Genomic DNA, 19647 nt, shown 5'->3' with positions numbered 1-19647 from the left:
TGCAACCTGTGGTGAATATTAAAATTCAAAACTTTATGAAAAATTTAAATTAACAGTTCTTGCCAGAATTTTTTTTTCATTTTACTAATGAAAGTGAATTTAAAGAATATTTTTCCATTAAATATGAATAATCTGAAATGTAAGTCATAGTGCTAGAATAATTTAAGAGATTAAAGATAAATAAAAAATACCACTTTTCACATTTTTATTCACTGTGACATCCATGGGTGAAAGCCCTTATATAGCAAGACGGAAAAGAGAAAAACCTGGTACGTAAAGCATTTCATTCCAGTATTTTTTTCGAAAGAAATGAAATATCTGTAACTATCAAGATTTCTTTTATAATTCTGGCATATATATAAAACTGCTCCTTTTCCAAGATAAAGTTGATATTGTTGAAAAATTTAAAAAAATAATAAGTAAACTCCTCCCCAAAACTAGCTATAACTGAAATGGTTTTACTACCAGCCTTTCCTCTTTTCCGTCTCGCTTTCACCCCAGGTGAGATCCCTGAATTATGCAATCATAACTACCACTATGACTTATATTTCAAACTCTTCATATTAAAAGCAAACATATGGTTTGAATTCGATTTCAATAGTGCACTGAAAGCAATGTACCTCGAAAAATTGCAATGGTTGGTCTTTATTAATCACCACTTTTTGCATTTTTGGTCATCCGTGGCAACCCTGGAGTCGAAGTTTAAATACTTTATTAAGCTAGATATGGGGTGAAAACGGAACGAGAAAAGGCTGGTAGTAAAACCATTTCAGTTATGTGGAAGGATTTTATTTATTCTTTTTTTTAATCTATTCAATAATATCTACTTTATCTTAGTTTATTAGCCTTACATTTGTGCAGGCTTATAAACCTTTGTCAAATAAGAAAGACAGATAGCTCAATACAGAGAAGGATAGCACGAAGATACATTCAGGGTAATCGCGGAATTTGAACCCGCTACCTCCTCGCGTTTGGTGGGTGATACCGATTGGCTAGGGAGGCCCCTACTTTATCTCCTTTCTTTCTTTATTTATTTATAAAAAATTGGGCAGCACAGAAAGCCCATATCCCATACATCATGAAATAGAATAAAAAGTTAAAATAAAAGACAGTTTGAGTTCAGCAGTCTATGGGGTGACTTTATCTTGGAAAAGAAGTAGTTTTATATATATATATATGCTAAAGATATAAAAGAAATCTTGATAGTTTCAGACACTTTATTTTTCTCGAAAAAAATGCTAGAATGAAGTATCTTTCAAATCAGTTCTGCTCTTTTCCGTCTTGCCATATAAGGGATTTAAATATTTCTTTTAACCGCTACACTGATTATGCCGAGTTAACTCGGGTATGTACATATTGCAAATATTTCTCATTCCGAGAAAACTCGCATGTAGCAGAATTTGTCAGTTCGTTTTGCTTTATCAAGTTTTTACTCGGCTGGAGGCAAACAAAACATAATCTGCTGTGTTTGGAAATTTGCCAAATTCTGTTTCGGAGTTTTGCTGTTGCATTGTGGGATTGAACACTTTGTGCGATTGCATATACGATGGTTACTGAATTTATACAGAGAAAAAAAGAATTAACGAAAATGTCGTATCACTTCACTAGTGTTTGGAAATTATCACTTCACTAGTGTTTGGAAATTATCACTTTGTGCTGTTCCTTGTTTTCAAAACTATCATACAAAGATTAATATTTAACTTTTTTCATTTGCACGAGATAACTCGGGATAGTAAACTGATGGTAAATAAATAATTTTTATGCATAAAAAAATTTACAAATTAAACTTGAATCTGTGTAATATGTTTTGCTTTAGTTCCTTCCATTTATTAATAAAGTAAAAAATATGTTAATTTTTTGTATTTTTTCCCCAAAAAATTGGTAAGGAAAGCAGTTAAGAGCTACGAACCTTTTGAAATTTAAGTTGTTGCTAAGAGACAAAAAAATTACTCATTTCACAATACGGTAACTTCAACTTTTTTTTTCTCATTTTTAGGCATAATTTTTTGGAAGCAATAGTCTGAAATCTTAAACAACAACAGAATTTTTATTCTGATAGCACAATTAATACGAAAATTTCATTGTTCTGAGTGGTTCGTTGAACAAGCTAAGAACTTCATGAATGTGAGTCCCTCCATAATATTTCTATTTGAATTCAATACACATTTAGAATTATTTGCAAGAAATGAGGCTTGTAAAAGTAAATAAGTCATTTCGCGAGAGTGAATAATTCAAATTTGGTAAATAACTAAATTTGCAGTGATGTAAAAAGTAACTTTGTATAAACGGTAATAGAGCATTTTTAATTTGATATTTTGTAGTCTTGTCTACAACTTTAGCTCCAAAATATCGTAAGAACCTAATTTCGAGTCAAAATATGTTATAAACGCATTATTGACGGGAAACGTGATATGACGTCTTTCAATGACTGAATGTAATTGATATATTCAAATTTTGGTAATCTTTAATTTACCGTTTGTTTTCGTTACATTTGTAGTTCTAACTGATAGTATATGCCAACTCCTACACATTTTGCATATAGTTTTTATTTTTGTGTTTAAAGTTGTTGTAAAATTTGAACATCTTATCAGCTTATTTATTGTTTGGATTTATAAATTTTATTCAAAAGGATTTTCATTTTATATATATATATATATATATATATATATATATATATATATATAAGGGCAGGGAAAATTAACCGATGGTGTTTTTAAACTTTTAACGAAAAAGTATTAAAACACTCTTACGATTTTCATGAACTATATTTCCTAGTGGTAGCCATTTTCACGTCTTAATATACACTGTAAAAAATTTCGAGCTATGTTGCGCCAAACATTAGTATTCATTTGCTGGCTACATAAATTGGTGCTTTCACTAGCTCCAAACAACGAGAGAAGGTTGCACCACAAATGGGTATTCTGAAGGAATCTAAAAGCAGCGAAAGGTTGCACCAAAAATCAGTGTTTTGAAGGGAACTGAAAGTGGAAGAAGGTTGCACCTTGATTTGGTATTTTTGAAGAGAACTAAAAGCGAGGAATTTTTCACCATTATTAGGTAATCTTTAAGTGCTAAAAAATATGGTAAGGTTTCACCATTATTAAGTATTTTTAAAGCGCCAAAAAGCAGAGAAAGTTAGCATCATTATTAAATATTTATAAAAAAAGAGAAGATAATTTAAATCAAATTTATATAAATCAAATTATAATTTAGTTATTTAAATCTATAAAAATTAAAAGAACTTATTTTTTTTTAGATGTATATATATATATATATATATATATATATATATATATATATATATATATATATATATATATATATATATATATATATATATATATATATATATATATATATATATATATATATATATATATATATATATATATATATATATATATATATATATATATATATATATATATAATTATATGTTACATAACGCATCGAAAAAAATAAATTTTTGTAGATTTAAGTAATTAAATTATAATTTGATTTATATGAATTTGACTTAAATTATCTTCTCTTTTTTTATGAATACTTTGGGGATTTAAAAATATTTCCCTTCATTTAAAAATGTTTCTTTCTTCAAGTTGATATATCTAAAACATTTTACATTTCATTCGTAAAAGAACCAACAGATGCTATAGAGTTAGCACCAATAATGTTTTAAAGAGAATTTTAATCTTAGGCTGAAGCAAATTCTTATTACTATGTATTCTGAAATTACTTATTATTTAAAAATGAAAATATTACTTTCACAAATTAAAATTCATATAAAAGAGAAGGCAAATATTGGATTGGTCAACCCTTAATCTCTAATTAAGGAAACATTCCAATATTAATTACATTGGCGTATGGAAATAAAAATTTTTAAGTAAATTAAGAAATGAAAAAATAATGACATAACTTGGAAATATTAACAAAAAACATGCAGATCAATATTTAAACAAAACTTATTCATTTATAATCACTTTGATGTTTGTATACATAGACAGAATGTAATAATATTTATGCAAAATCCTAAAATTTAAATATATTATACTTTTTATTCATATAACAGCATTCATTAAAAAAATACAAAATATTCACTCAGAAATATGATAAATAGTATGTTTTTGTTACTAAGAGGGTGCATTCAATTCAAACTTATTTTTAATTTACAGTAATTTAGAAAAAAAATTACGTTTGCATATGCCTCAATGTTTACAGTTTTGAAATTTGGGATCATCTAAAAATAATTTTCAATATTTTAATAAGATACTAAATTTCTTGATATACTTTGCCTCATCTGAATTAAAATTTATAATGTAACTAAATTACTTTTTTACAAACATAATTTACTACTTGATAAAAATTTCACTTAGTTTGGAAAAAAATTACTCTAATTCTTTTACAAATTAGTAAATGACGGTGAGTATTTGAGAAATAGTAATTCTTTTATTACATATTCATTATTATATTAATTATTATACTTATTATTATATACTCATTATTAGAGATTTTTCTGGTGCTATTACTTTAACTACATCAAATTTTTCTGTTGATTCTAAAAAACACAACAAGATTTAAAAAGATTGCCCACAAATAAGACTTTGGAGCTTTTTCACAAAATAATAATTGCTTTTCCAAACACACGTTCTTCATTCTCAAAACTTGCGCCAGATGATATAAAAAACGAAAAACAGTCTTAAAGAATACGTTATAAAAATTTTTGAAAATTTTGACACCACAAGCAGGCAAGAGTACCATATAAGATAAATATAAACAAACAGAACATCATGGCCACTACGGCTAACATTCTTACATAGTTTCGACAGCCCTCCATTTATTGTAATATGTAACTTTTTAGTGTTTGCACACTATTTATCAAATTATATTAACAAATTAAAGAACGCCTTGAAAAGTTCCTTTGTTAACTTTTTGACGCAGAATTTTTATTAAACATATTTTTCTCACTTTTTTCAATTTTTGAATTCATTCAGGCCAAAATAAGTTACAAATATTATATTTAGCATTCTAAAAATTTATTGTTGTGAATAAGGTATGAAACACCGGTGTTTTTTCCTGCTTTAAACGTAAATTCTTCCATACAAGGCTCACTTATTTGCAGTTATTTTGATCTAAGAGAAACAGTTACTCATCATTGAAATTTCTTTTATTTTCAAAATATATTTATATTTTATATTTTCTATAATTTATATTTTAGTGCAAATAGAATAACGATATTCCAACAGATTTTCTTAATAACTATTGGACTGCTTTTCATAATTAAAAAATACTAAAATTAATTTTTGTTTGTAATTAGTTAAATGAGCTGTAATAAATCAATGTTTAAATTTAGTGAGTATATTCTTGTGCTATCTACCACTTGAGTTTTTTAAAAAAATCACAATTCCATGGTGATGAATTTAAATTATAGTCATGATTTAGCTGGATATACAAATTCATACATCGTGTCTAAAGTTTCTAAAATCGGTTACATCTGTATCTTATCTGAGTATTCAGACAAGCGCACAATTCAAAACAATTTATTTTAGAGTTTTTAAAATCTGCTGAGTCAAATTTGTTCATCAAATAGCATTATATCAAATAACATTAACCTATTAAACGAACTACTTATACAATTTCAATAATGTGAAAAGTCCTATTAAAAGAGTTGTTGAACTAAGTTAATATTTAATTTTAGTGGGTATATTCTTGCTTTATCTACCATATATCTCAATTCCGTGGTGACAAAATCAACTTATAGTCGGTATTTTGCAAGGCGGGCAAATGCAACCTCTTACTGGAAGTTTCTAAAATCAGCTACACCTATTTACGTATTCTGTCAAATGTATAATTCGCAACAACTCATTTTAAAGTTTACGAAAACTAAGTGAAATTTGTTCAAATATCAACATACTATCCATAAAAAGAGATAAACGCTTTCCAAACCCAAGAAGTAAAGATATAAAGTAACTGACCTTGTTTTGGATGATTTCCCGTTTTTTATATCCACATTGATAATTGCGAAATAAAAACACTGTGTAAACATAATAACACAAATCCAATATGCTTTGATTGAAGAAGATAGATTCAAACATAACACCAATTTTTTGAAAATAGAGGATCGAATATGTTTTGGTTGCGAAAAAAACAATGTCTAAAATATTGTCATACTTTGAGTATTGTGACAGACTTTAAGAAGCGGAGCAATCTTTATAACGAAGAAGCATTCAAAAAAAGTAGTAAAAGTGAATTTAATGGAGTATTTTGAGAAAGCTGTGATCTTCTTATGCTACGACAACCAATGACTGTTAAACGAAATATTAAGAGCGAAATATACAGCTTATTTATTACAGGATGTCTTTTAGTGGCTGTTAAAATTCGCATTAATAGGGTGCTTATGAAAATAAGCAAATAAAACAATCACGAAGAATGATTTACATGCTTCAAAATGTGATAGGCTGGGTATCGAAGCGTTGTAAAAGTTGATAACTAATATTTTTCTTAACCAGATCTGTCGGAAATTTATCTCATTTAAAAACATACTTTAAAGTAAAAAAAGTCAAATGTTTTAAAAAAGCTTTTCAAATTAGGTCTAAGTATGCATAATTGCCAAATTGTACGGTCGTTGAAGTGGTAGTGAAGCAATTAAGTAACAAAACTATTTATGTATCCATAAGCATAATTAGCAAACAAATAAATCTTATGTAGATGTTTTTTTCTCAAATTATAGATTCGTTGTGGTAGTTCAAACATATTTTTTTTAAAAATTTAAACCTCAAGATTTAATACGTCAAAACGCTAATGTTGTTAATTACTAAAAAAATTGTCTTTTAGTAAAAAATAGATTTACTCCTCCGAAAACTAGCCATAAAGTGAAATGGGGGTCCAACCAGCTTTTCCATCTCCCTTTTAGCCCTGGTGAAAATACCTTCGCATACCTGCCAACTTTTAATCCCTTCCATTATCATTTTTCCCAGTGGTATTAAAATGGAACTAAAACTTCAATTTTAAGCTAACAAATACGTTGTATTTGAGAAAACTTAAATTGACAACCATGATAGTAACGCATATTAATATATCTGCTTAATTTTTGTAAGAATAGTAGTGATCAATATCATTTAAAAATTAAAATTATAAAAGAAAAAATAGTATATAATTACTATCACTTTAAATATGAAAATAAAATCTTCCGGAAAACCCGGAAGAGTTGGCAGGTATGCCTTCGTGTGTTTACTTTTGATATACAGTGTAAATATTTACAGTGTAAATACATAATGGTAAAAATAAAATATATTGTTTGAGCAGGATACATTTTAATATTGAAGTACTTGTACTGCCACTTTTTTTCAATAAGGAATTGTCCGTCTAAAAGGATACTAGGCAAAAACCAGTTGATGCTTTAAGGGCCAACGTTTCTGTAAACTTGCTTTCATAAAAATACCGATAACTCTAGGGAACAATTTTTTTATTACATTTATGCAAATACTTCATCTTGCCTAATTCGGGATTTCAAATCTGAAATTAGTTTTGAGACTGAAGATGCAGTTTCTTTAAAGGACGCTTTTTTTATTTTTTGTCGAAGTGTACAAGTTAAAAAACGTTATATATAACAGGGGTAGCGTAAATGTTGCGACAAACTTCAAGTGAATTAGTAAGCTTAAAGAAGTTCGTCCCTAGATATTTCCGGGTATCCTATGCAATTTTAATCCTGATTATGTAGTATTCCCAAAAAGTTTGTCGGAATATTTTTGTGACCCCCTGTTATATATTATGCTTTTAAACTTTTACATTTAAACAGAAAATAGACTAAAAATGTCATTTAAAAAAAAACGGTAATGTTTTTTTTCTTTCTTTTTTTTAATGCCGCAATTTGGAGAGAGAAACTGATAAGAAAGTATTTAAGATCTGTTAAAAAATCTCAAGTAACAAAAAAAATCTTTTTTTTAACGCTCAGTTCAAGTTATATCCATTTTCTTGAACACGCATTTTTGTCTGTATCCGAAATAAAATTTAAAATAAAAATTCTACGATACATTAATAATGGCAGTAATGTTAATTTAAAACATATTATTTTACATGAAAATAAATAAAAATAAATGAAGTGTTACAATGGATCTCTTTAGTTTATGGAAAAATACTTTTATTTCTTATTTTGATTTATCTCTTGTTAGGTACGTTTTGCTGCTAATGTGTGAAACTGTCTTCATGCTGTCACAAACAATTCAACACATCAAAAATACCAATTAATCTGATTCACTCAGGAAATAATTAACTTTTAAATGAAAAAGGGTATCAATGCATCGCTTTTTTCTTCTCCAACACTTTGTGGTAAGTAGATGTATATTTATTTGAGTTTGATTTAATTTAATTTAATTTAATTTAATTTAATTTAATTTAATTTAATTTAATTTAATTTAATTTAATTTAATTTAATTTAATTTAATTTAATTTAATTTAATTTAATTTAATTTAATTTAATTTAATTTAATTTAATTTATTTATTTATTTCACTATTTATTTTTATAGAAAAGTAATCCTACAAATATTAAACGTATATCAAACATATCTAACATAAACCTTCAAATATATCTAATATAAAAAGTAATCTTATTGAAGAGTACCTTCCTATGAATTCTGCAATAGTTATTTAACCGCTTCCCTGTTTATCCCGAGTTAACTCGGGTATGTGTATATTGCAAATATTTATTATCCCGAGAAAACTCGAGCGTAGTAGAATTTATCAGTGTTTTATCACGTTTTTAGTCGACCGGAAGCAAAATAATAATAATCTGCTGTGATTAGAAGATTGCCAAGTTTTGCTTTGGAGCTTTACTGTTGGGTTGTGGGGAATTTATATACAATGGTTGCCGAATTTACATAGAAAAAAAGAGTACAAAAAAATGGTATATCACTTAACTGACCTTTGGAAAGTATCACTTAGTGATGCCCCTTGTTTTAGAAACTATCATACATAGACTAATATTTAATCACCCGTCCCTAAGGTGTTAATGTGGTATTTTATTATATAAGAAAATTCTTGCTTGCATTAACGTAAATTTCTTACAACTAAAAGACTTTGTTAAATATTGACATGTCCACAGTGGCTTTATACCACACAAGTTCCGTGGGGCTTTCAGTTTGATTAAGCTCATTAAATTTTATTAAAAAAAATTGACGATGCATATTAAAATGTGTAATAAGCATATTCATTCATAATATAATTTCTCCCATTGCTAAAAACAAAGAATAAAAATAGTCCAAATTTGCATAATAAAGATAGTCAAAATAGTCCAAAATTAAAGAAAAAACAAGGTGTTACTTTTCCAACGTAAAAACCTTGCTTTTTAATTTGCTACTGAACACGTTGAATGTCATGCTAATTTTACATGGCTTGCTCGTCAGGCCACACGGTAAATAACTACAAACTAAATTTGCAAATATAAATAGATTTTGCTGGTTTACAAAAGGATTAGCATGACACATCTGAAAAAAGTGGTGAGTTATTATATGCCTACGAATTGTTTAAAAATAGCGGTGGATAAAAATCTACTAAATTGAATTTATTAAGCAAAGAATCACAATAATTAAGTAAATTTTGATTACATTTTCTGCAATTCCATAAAAGAGTGTAAATTTTATAGTTCTATTTCATTTTATACGCTTTCAGTCAGCTATTTTTCACGGCCTATGTGAAAGGTACGTGTCAGCCACCGGTGGTTGACGCAGCCTAAATGTAATTTTAGTGCCAGCCACCGGTGGTTGACGCGACCTAAATGTAATTTCAGTGCCAGCCACCGGTGGCTGACGTTGCCTAAATGGAAAGTCCAGTGTCAGCCACCGATGGCTGACGCGGCGGTCAACGTGTTAACAAGTGTTTTGTCTTGTTACTACGTATGTGACGGCTAGTTCTGCCATTCTGCCAGAATATAGCAGAAATACTTCATTTATCTAGTGATATGCCCCGTCTTTATTTCATCGGACAAGCCTGCCAACTACTACGCCCTTTGTGAAATATTTTATAGAATGGTAGGTGCTTAAAAACTATAAAGCAATGTTAATTTGTGGTAGTTTTGCCAGCATTAAAAAGCCTCTCCATGAAGAAGCTGGAACAAAGTGGCGTTTCATATAAACTTTTAAATCATTTTTATGTAGATTTGTGGAAAATAAGTTTAAGTGAGTAACAAATAATACATTAAAACATTAACTTAGCTCCCACTAGAAAAAAATTTTACGAAAAGAATAAGAAGTTGGCAGCCCTGATTGGACGGTTTTTGGAAATTAAATATTTTGCTGCTGTTGCTGTTGTTGTAGTTCATTTATGTTTCACTAGAGCTGCACAATGGGCTATTGGCGGTGGTCTGGGAAAAGTCCCTGAGGATGATCTGAAGACATGCCATCACAATTCTGATCCTCTGCAGAGGGGACGGCACCTCTGCTTCGGTAGCCCGAAAACCTGCACGCGAAGTCGAGCACTTTACGGTAGAACAGCTTAACGAGGTCCAATACCGCACACCCTCTGTCCCTACGCAGACTGATCCAAGTGGTCACCCACCCGCACACTGACCGCAGCCAGAGGTGCTTGCCTTCGGTGATTTGCTGGGAACCGTGTCTTAAGGATCAGTCCACTGCGGGACAAATATTTCGTTGCATTTACTCAAGTACAAATCTGAAACTCGTTTTATTTGGAAATCTACAGATACTTTTAAAATGATAATAGTTAAATTTATTAATTGTCTGAATGCACAAGTTTATAAATAATGTATAGGCTTATATACATACGTATACCCTTATGTATACGCATACACTCTTTTGAAAACAAGGTATACGCTGTTGTGAAAGTAACATTTTAATCCTTTAATGTATGAATGGCCTTAATGTATCGTATTATTAACTGAAATGTATTAGCTCTTACCTACCACTCCCTGCGTATCGGAGAAGTGGGGTAATTAGTATTCCTTTGAAGGAAATTTAAAAAATCCTGGTTCGGAATATTATAAAATCATATGAAAACTGAAGCTTGTGGAGAAATTTATAGCAAATTTTGAAGTCTGCGACTCAAAAATATCGAAGATCCACTCAAAAATCTCATGCTACAGAAAACAAAACAAAATTTACAAAAAAGAAAAAAATTAGTTCCCCAAAGTAATTTTGTTGTTTCATTGTCATTGATTTGTAAACTTTAGCTTTGTTAATGTCCCGTAGTTAACCTCTTGGGGACGGGTGATTCAGAAAAGCATTTGCACAAAATCAGGATCAGGACGTAATTAAATAAAAAACGGTAACTTAAATGTAGTCGTTTCCAATTTGACAGACTTACTTTGCTTTTACTTTAATTATTGTTAGTTTAATCATATATATAATCAATGTTAATTCGAAGTATAACTGAATAGTTTTATTTTGAACAAAGTAATGGTGAATTAAATAAATTAAACAATTATAACTCCGCCCATAAATAAACTGCTAAAGAATTACTTTGATTACCAGTTTTATCTTTTTACCCTGGTTGATACGGTTTTATGCTGGCACGTATTTGTGACAGTCGGTGCGAAAGGGTTAATCCTGTAGCTTTATATTGTCCAGCGAAGAATTTGTTTTTTATGTATATACATAAGATGAAAACGAATGAAATAAACAGTATTTAACTTAACTGCTATTTATAACAATGTTGAAAATGGTTATCAGGGAAACATATTTCGTTATTTGCGAATTCAGTAATTTTATTTTCTGTGAAAAGCCAAATGCGAAATACTAAAGTAATATTTTATAAATTTTTGCCCCTGTCTCTATCATAATAAATTTCATATGTTGATATGACAGAAGTGATATGTTTAAAAAAAATCACCATTTATTTATCATCTGCATTTCACTCATATTGATTACATAAAAACTGCATAATTATTACATAAATAATGGATTATTGATTTGACTTATATAAATTTAAAAATTTCGAAACTATTTCCGGTTAATAAAAAAAAAACTCCTAACTCTGAAAACCCCTTTTCATGAAACCCAAAGGATCCGGGGAAAGGTTGACTTAGCAATTACGATAAATCAACATTTATAACCACTTATTAAATTTTTGAAGACGGTGGCTACCCTGTTTTCGTATTTTTAAAATTTAAATTTAGTTTACAAGAAATTAAAAAATACTTTTACATCCTCTTTTAAAATATTTAAAAACCATTACTGCGACGTTATCACGTTTGTAAAAATTTCTTAGCACGCGGAAGTTCTTCAAAGCTGTAAATTTACGATAACATGCGGCCCAAAAGACAATATATGTAATTCATATTATCATCTACGTCATAAAACGAAGATTATTTTTTATTTTCAAACACAAACAGTCAATATAACAATGGCAATTTTGGAACCGAGGAATTTATAACCAGACAGTAAATATCCAAATCCTGTCATTGTTTACTTTCAAAAAACTGAAAAGCTTAACAAACAAAGCTTTGGTTTCTTATTCTAATCGGGTTTTATTTTTAATATTTATTTCAATTAATATTATTATTTTAATGGCTAAAACATAAATAAAAGTTTTTATATAATATTATTCTAATTTCTAAGGACAGTTTTCCATTTTTTTTCTCTTTTTTTTCTTCTTTTTTATGTTTTAGGAGTTTTGTCTCGGATTTTATGTTCTTAATGATCGCAATGATTCAACTTGCTAAATGGCTATCCTAGGAAATTTAGCTGTTAATATTTCTTGGTGTAACTATAATTTTATGCTTTTACAATTCATATAATATAGAACAAAAATTGCCAATAATTTAAGAAACGATAGGTAAAATGCGCCGAAAATTCGTTTTATCCAAGTTTGCAAAATTCTGCAATTTATTTTAATTTCCTATTTAGTTCTATGTAAATCAAGGAAAGAAGAGAGACGATTTTAAAATTAAATTAGAAAATTAGAGGAATGAACAGTGGGGACTCAGGATATAGAGGACTCGCCTACCAATGAGGTAACCTGGGTTCAAATCTCAGCAATTGCTGGTCGATACGAATTCCGCACCCAACTTGCATCGATCCCAGTGTTGACGTAAACTATCCTCTGCGCTAGACAGATCATGGATTAGAGTGCCCTTGCCATTTAGCTAACCATGGGAGGCTTTAGTGATTTTCCACTCCACGTAACGCACATGCGGTTTAGTTTCATCAAAGTCCTCCACAAAGGCAAATTATCCTTGCCTTCTGGATTGGGTTTAAAATTACAAGGTTACGGAATTTAACATTCATAGTCGTAAACTCAAAATTTTGTCTGCTGTTCAACCCCGGTTAAAAATAAAATATATGTATGAAAGATATATAATTGAATTCAATCAGTCACGGTAGACCTTTGTTAAAACTCTTTCAAAACATATGATTTTGCATCAGAGAGTAGAAATATGCAAAAAAGCTACTTAATTCGCAACATTTTAAACTGAGCCCTAGTAGCTCATGAGATAGAGCGTTCACCTCCTAATGTAGTGAACCGGGTTCAACCACAGTGTTGATGCAAAATACTCTTAGTGGTAGACGGATGCCACGAGACTAACCATGGGAGGTGTTCGTGGTTTTCCTCACCATGTAGTGAAAATGCGGGTTAGTTCCATCAAAAAGTCCTTCATGAAGGCAAATTTCTCCCAATACTTGATTCAGAAGTTCCGGATAGGGTTCAAAATTACTAGGATACGGAGTTGAACATTAGTAGTCGTAAAGTCAAAATTCGGTCGGCTGTTCATCGACGGTTATAAAATAAAGTAACATTTTATACAACCCTCTCGAGTCATTAAAATTGAGTCTTAGTACGTGCAAATCTGATCATTAGATAAAAATTATTCAATGTACTTCATTTAATTTTTTGCTCACTTAGACATTACAGTTATATTTAAAGCAAATATATGTCTTAATATCTTCTAGCAAATGCCAAGAATTTGACAGAAGATATTAAGTTTTTTAAAAAAACGAAGCAAAATTCAAGCTTTAACTCGTTTTATTCCGACTTTTATATAGATTTGACACAAAAAGTGGCTTTAGGAGAAAAGTAGTATATTTTTGATATTAAACTAAGTGGATCTTTTCTATTATTAGCTACCATTTCATTTCAAAAAGATCCTTACAGATCTAATCACACATACCTAAATCATAAATAAATCATGCTGGGTGATTCTTCTAGACAAATGATACAATAGAAATTATATTACCATAGCACATGTTTTTGAAAAAAAAATTGTCCCATAAATGTGCTCTAACCCATTAAAATTTGATTCGAAGTAGTGATGTAGCAATAGGTCAAAAATTTATGGGTTGGCAAAATTTTATATTAACCATATTCAATTTCTCCATCATTTGTAATTATCACAACGTTACCTTATCAATCAAGGATATATATTTTGATTAAGAAGCTAGCGGATATTGATATTAATCTAAAAAGAAAATTAGTGCAGCGAAGATAATTGTATAAAAAGAAAGAAATGAAAGAAAGATATGGAATTTCATTTAATTAGTATTCAAATCCATAATTCAACTATCTCATAGCTGGAATGCCAAAAGTGTTCTAGAATAATTAAAGACAACTATTTTAACTCTTTAATGGACTCTTTATTTCCAGTAAAGGTAAATTAAAGTATTTTTGGAATTGAAATTGTTTTAAGAACAGTAATTGATATATAAAAAAAACTCATTTAGTTTATAAAAATGCCATTTTTTTGGTGGTAAATATATTTAACATGACCTATTAGGAACTTACTGACTTTTATTTTTCTTTATTTATAAAATAAATTCCTTAAATGCTACAAACTTCAAAAGGAATTATGTATTTTATAACTTTTATACGCTTTTTAAAAGTGACAAATGGTTACCAATTTTATTCAAACTCACTCCAAGAAAGCTGAAGTTATTGAAAAATGGAAACCTAAATTAAAAGTGGTAAAACGTGGTGGTAAGTATACTAACCACGGCCTTCAAAGGGGTTAACTAAACTTAATATATTTCATTTCGACCACACCACACATTTAATAGGTTTCATATATATGTTCAAATTATTTATGTATAGTTTTGGAAAAATTCATTTTACATTAAATTTATTAAATCATTAATAAAATGTCAAATAATGAAATTTATTATAACTCTTCAAATAAAACTATGACTATGACTCTTCAAATAAAAATGTTCTGATAAATCGTTGCAAATTGGCAAGCATGCTATAAGGGCTTCCAATTTTTTACTCTTTCTTGGAAAACTTCTTGTAGTTAATAGCTAATTTCATGTTTAAATGTCTGAGTCCTTCTTTTGTAAATTTGATTTAAAATTATTTTCTACGCCACAAGTAAATGATTTAAAAAAACTTTACTTTGTTCCAGCTTTCTTGTGGTAAGGATTTTAAATGTTATCCAAATTTTCAAAAATTCTGAAAATTTAAGATTTCCTTTTTTAATTAATATTAAAGTTGTATTTTTTTTATTATTATTTAGAGTTTATTTTCTTATAATATTATATTATTATAATATTGTTATTTTTTTAAATATTAATAAAACTTTTTAATAATATTTTTAAGTGCTGACATATTTCAAAGAATTGATGCTCAGGATTTAAATAGGAATAATATGGATATGGAAAAATATTGTTTGAAATAAGTAAATGATGCAGTTATTGCATTTGTACTTTATTTTCCAGTTAATAAGTTTAAAAAGTAGCACTAAATATTAATACTATCTGTACGACACTACATAATAATGATTTAAACACATGTGCAAAATACCTAATAACTTTTTTTAAAGTATTTTTGACAGCTGACGTATTTTAAAGAATTCCTCTTCGGGTTTTAAAAAGGAATAATACGGATTCGAAAAATCATTTTCTGCCGAAATATATAAATAATGTAATTATTGCCTTTATACTTTGCTTTCTAGGTAATAAGTTTTATCAAATAGCACTAAATTTTAAAACTATCTGTAAATCACTACATTTTAATATTATATCATTACATATTAATAACTTAAGTACATGTGCAAAAAATCCTCATAGCATTTTTATTTATATTTTTAAGAGTTGACGAATTTGAAAGAATAGCTCCTCGGAATTTAAAAAGGATTAATACTGATATTAAAAAAAAATATTGCTTGAAATATACAAACGATTTAATTATTGCATTTATAATTTGCTTTCCAGATAACAGGTTAAACAACAATAGCACTGAATATTTATTTTTTTAAAATTTATAACCGTCGTTGAACAGTCCACCCAATTGTGAGGTTACGACTAATAATATTCTACTCCTGCAGCCTTGTAATTTTGAACCCAGTCCAGAAGACAAGGAAACTCCTGGATCAAATATAGGGAGAAATTTGCCGTTGTGAAGGACTTTTAGATGGAACTGACCCGAATTGCGTTACATGGAGAGGAACACCACGAAAACAACCCGCGGTTGGCCTGATAGTTAAAGGACCTAAACCCATGATCCATATACTACTGAGGATATTTTACGTCAGTACTGTGGTCGGTGCGGTCCAGGTGTGGAATGACCAGCCATCGCTGGGATTCAAACTCGGGTAACCTCATTGGGAGACTCTATCCAACGCTGCACTAAATATTAAAACTATCTATGAAACACTACATATTAATGATTCAAACACGAACAGAACCCAATAACTTTTTTATTAATATTTTTAAAAGCTGACAAATTTCTCTTCCGGATTTAAATGGAATACTATGGATAAGAAAAAAAAAATATTTTATGAAATATGTAAAAACTATCTGAGAGCAAATTAAAATATGCAAAGAAGCTTTAATCCAGTGACAAATAGTTCTGTAAATTAAATTAAATAAATAAACGTATAACATCTTTAAGCTAAGTTGTGCATGATTTATATCCTATTTTTAAACAAATTATATCTTTTTTTAAAGCAATTTTCTATTGATACATTGATTATCGATCATTTAGAATACATTATTAATTAATTTTTTTTTTATCCTTCAGGCTCTGCCAACGGGAAAAGAATCTTGTTGAATCTTGAAAAAGAAAAAAGAATCTTGAATCCTGTTGTTTAACTCCATCATGAAGCTGACCAACCAATCTGACAAAATTTTAGTATATATTAATGATTCATGAAGTGCACATGGGTTTTCATGAGTATTAGAAATTCATAGTAGTATAAACTTGCTTTAATTATGCTATTAAACTTTTCTAAGAACCCCGCGATAGCCTTAACACACAATTTTAAATAGAAACTAAACCTTTTATTCTGAATTATTTCTAAAATGAAAAAAAAAATTTTTTTCTCATGAGCACCAAAATAATAATTTAAATTAAATATCATAAGACAGAAAAAAAATCTTAGTACTTATCTTTAGGAGGAATATAGGTAACCTACTATATATCATATATTTTATCATAAATCTATTTTAATCTTTAAATATATAAACATTAAAAATACCGTAAAAATGTTTCTTTACCACATAAAAAAATTAGCGAACTTTTGCTGATTCATTTTGATAGTTAGTTTGGAATATTTTGGTATTATATTTAATATAATTGATGTGTTAATGTATTATAATAAATCAATTATAGAAAAAATTATTTATGCAACGATACAGCATCTACAAAATAGGAAAGTAATATTATTATTTATGATTTTCTGGTATTGGCTGAAAGTATAACAATATCCTGAAATTTGAATAGCCAACTAGGATCCTAAAGGAGAGAGTGACGTCACGAAATTTCTTTCATCGTATGTTCCACGTAACGCTACCAAAATATTATGAGATCTACAACTGTATGAGTCGGTTTCGGCAATTTAAAAAAGGTAATTAAATTTAATTATTGAAAATTTAAAATTAGTTTATTGAAATTAGTAAACTTCAAAAAGCGCACTTGGGGTAAGTTTGTTTTCATGTGATGTAAATTTTTATACAATTTTTTTATGTATTAAATGGAAATCATACAATATCATTTCATTTCATGGCAAGGTATTATTATGATTGTTATTAAGTAATTGTTACATATTATTATGATTATTTATAAATAATTGTTACATATTATTAAGATTATTACTAAGTAATTGTTACATATTATTATGATTATTACTAAGTAATTGTTACATATTATTATTAAAAGACAGAAGAGAGAATAACAAAGCACATTTTTGATGTTTTGAAATTTATAAAAATGTAATGTTTCAAAAAATGTTTTAATAAATACCCGGAACAAGTACAAAAAAAGTCTCCTCTAAGTATTGTTAAGCAAAGTACATCCTTTCCTCTAATCAAGTTGATAAGTCAACGTATTTTTAACTCATTAATAAACACATTTAAGTCTTTCAAAGTGGATGTGTAAGGATGAATGTTTCGAAGAAACTAAAATAGTAGTTAAAAGTGAATATTTCATGCAATTTTATGAAAAAATCATCTTTTTAAGTATATTAACACGTTGAATGCCACACTAATTTTACATGGCTTGCCCATCTGGCCAAAATGATTTTCTCAGTATGTATTGCATTTATTTTTTTCACACCATTTTAGTAACGACAATAATATAAAAAAATTAAAAGTGCTAAAAATTTACTCGAATTACGTCTTTCCAGTAATCTTGGTTTTACCGGTCACCGGCGACCTCCATTGCGCTACGAGCAAACTCAGTGCCGGTCACTGGTGGCCCCCATGGCCTTCAACGTGTTAAGAAGTATATTTGTGAGTATGTTTAAGGTGCATAATCACTTCACTTAACATTTTTTTTTTTAAAACTATCAAATATCAGCACAGCTTTTGTATTCTTATATAATTATTTATGAGTTATAACCGATCAATTTAGTCCAGTTTGGGATCACTTATTAAAGAAACATTTATAACCTGAAGATGTAAAAAGTGGTGACTTACAAAAAACACATTAAAACAAACAAAACAGATTAAAAGTAGTCAAATTTTCTCCCGCAATTCTTTCAGTTCAGGATTAAAACGGAATATTCTAAACCCATTTCAAATGCTGGATATCTGTTAATCTCGGCTTTTGGTGCGAAGCGCCACTGACCGATTGGTCTACACTAGAATGGCATATGCTAGGAAGTCATATGTCAGAGTTCATGAAGTAATTTCAAAAAAGAGTTCAGGTCATCATCGGAGTAGAGCTTGAACTGTAGTTAGATGATCATCATTCAGATGGGGAGACCCCATTAAGTAAAGTTTGAGCTAAACACATTTCCTTAAAAATGTTAAATATATATCCTGTTAATATATGGTAGTAGTTACGAATGAATAGTCAAACTGAAAAAAAAAAATATTAATGAAGTAAACCGCCTTTTTTTAATTTTCGGTGCATGTTCCGTCACAGTCTTAACATATTGCAAACGAATCACGTAAAAATATGTTTTTGAGATTTCTGCGATCCGTGCAAAAATTAAAAACGTGGTAGCATAACTACTTCGTTTTTGCTCTGTTTTTTCAAATAAATGTTCCATTCGTGATTACTGTAAACATAAATGATTCAATTTATATGCAATCAGTACTAGAATCACTCATCATAATTGGATTTTTTTTAATTGAAGTTGTAGTTATATAGAGACAAGTTTGCTCTAGCTCTTATGAAATCTTGCCTACCACTCATTGTAAAATTTTAATCTCTAACGAATGTAATGCGTTTTTAGGAAAAGTTTCTCGCATGCAATGTGTTAATATAAC

General features: G+C 28.6%; 1 long non-coding RNA gene across 1 annotated transcript in view; it reads left to right on the top strand.

Moving 5' to 3' along the window:
* Positions 1–18195, top strand: part of LOC139427158 (uncharacterized) — a 60593-nt gene extending 42398 nt beyond the window's left edge. Inside the window, exons 4-5 of the long non-coding RNA XR_015430846.1 lie at positions 8166–8322; positions 16955–18195. This is a non-coding gene — a long non-coding RNA (uncharacterized LOC139427158). The remainder of the gene's footprint in view (positions 1–8165; positions 8323–16954) is intronic.
* Positions 18196–19647: the final 1452 nt, after the last annotated feature.

The sequence above is a fragment of the Parasteatoda tepidariorum genome, chromosome 12, assembly GCF_982258835.1.
Source record: "Parasteatoda tepidariorum strain Cologne lab strain chromosome 12, Ptep-v5.0, whole genome shotgun sequence".
NCBI lineage: Eukaryota > Metazoa > Arthropoda > Arachnida > Araneae > Theridiidae > Parasteatoda > Parasteatoda tepidariorum.
Note: the sequence above shows the minus strand (reverse complement) of the source record. Positions and strands in the feature narration are given on the sequence as shown.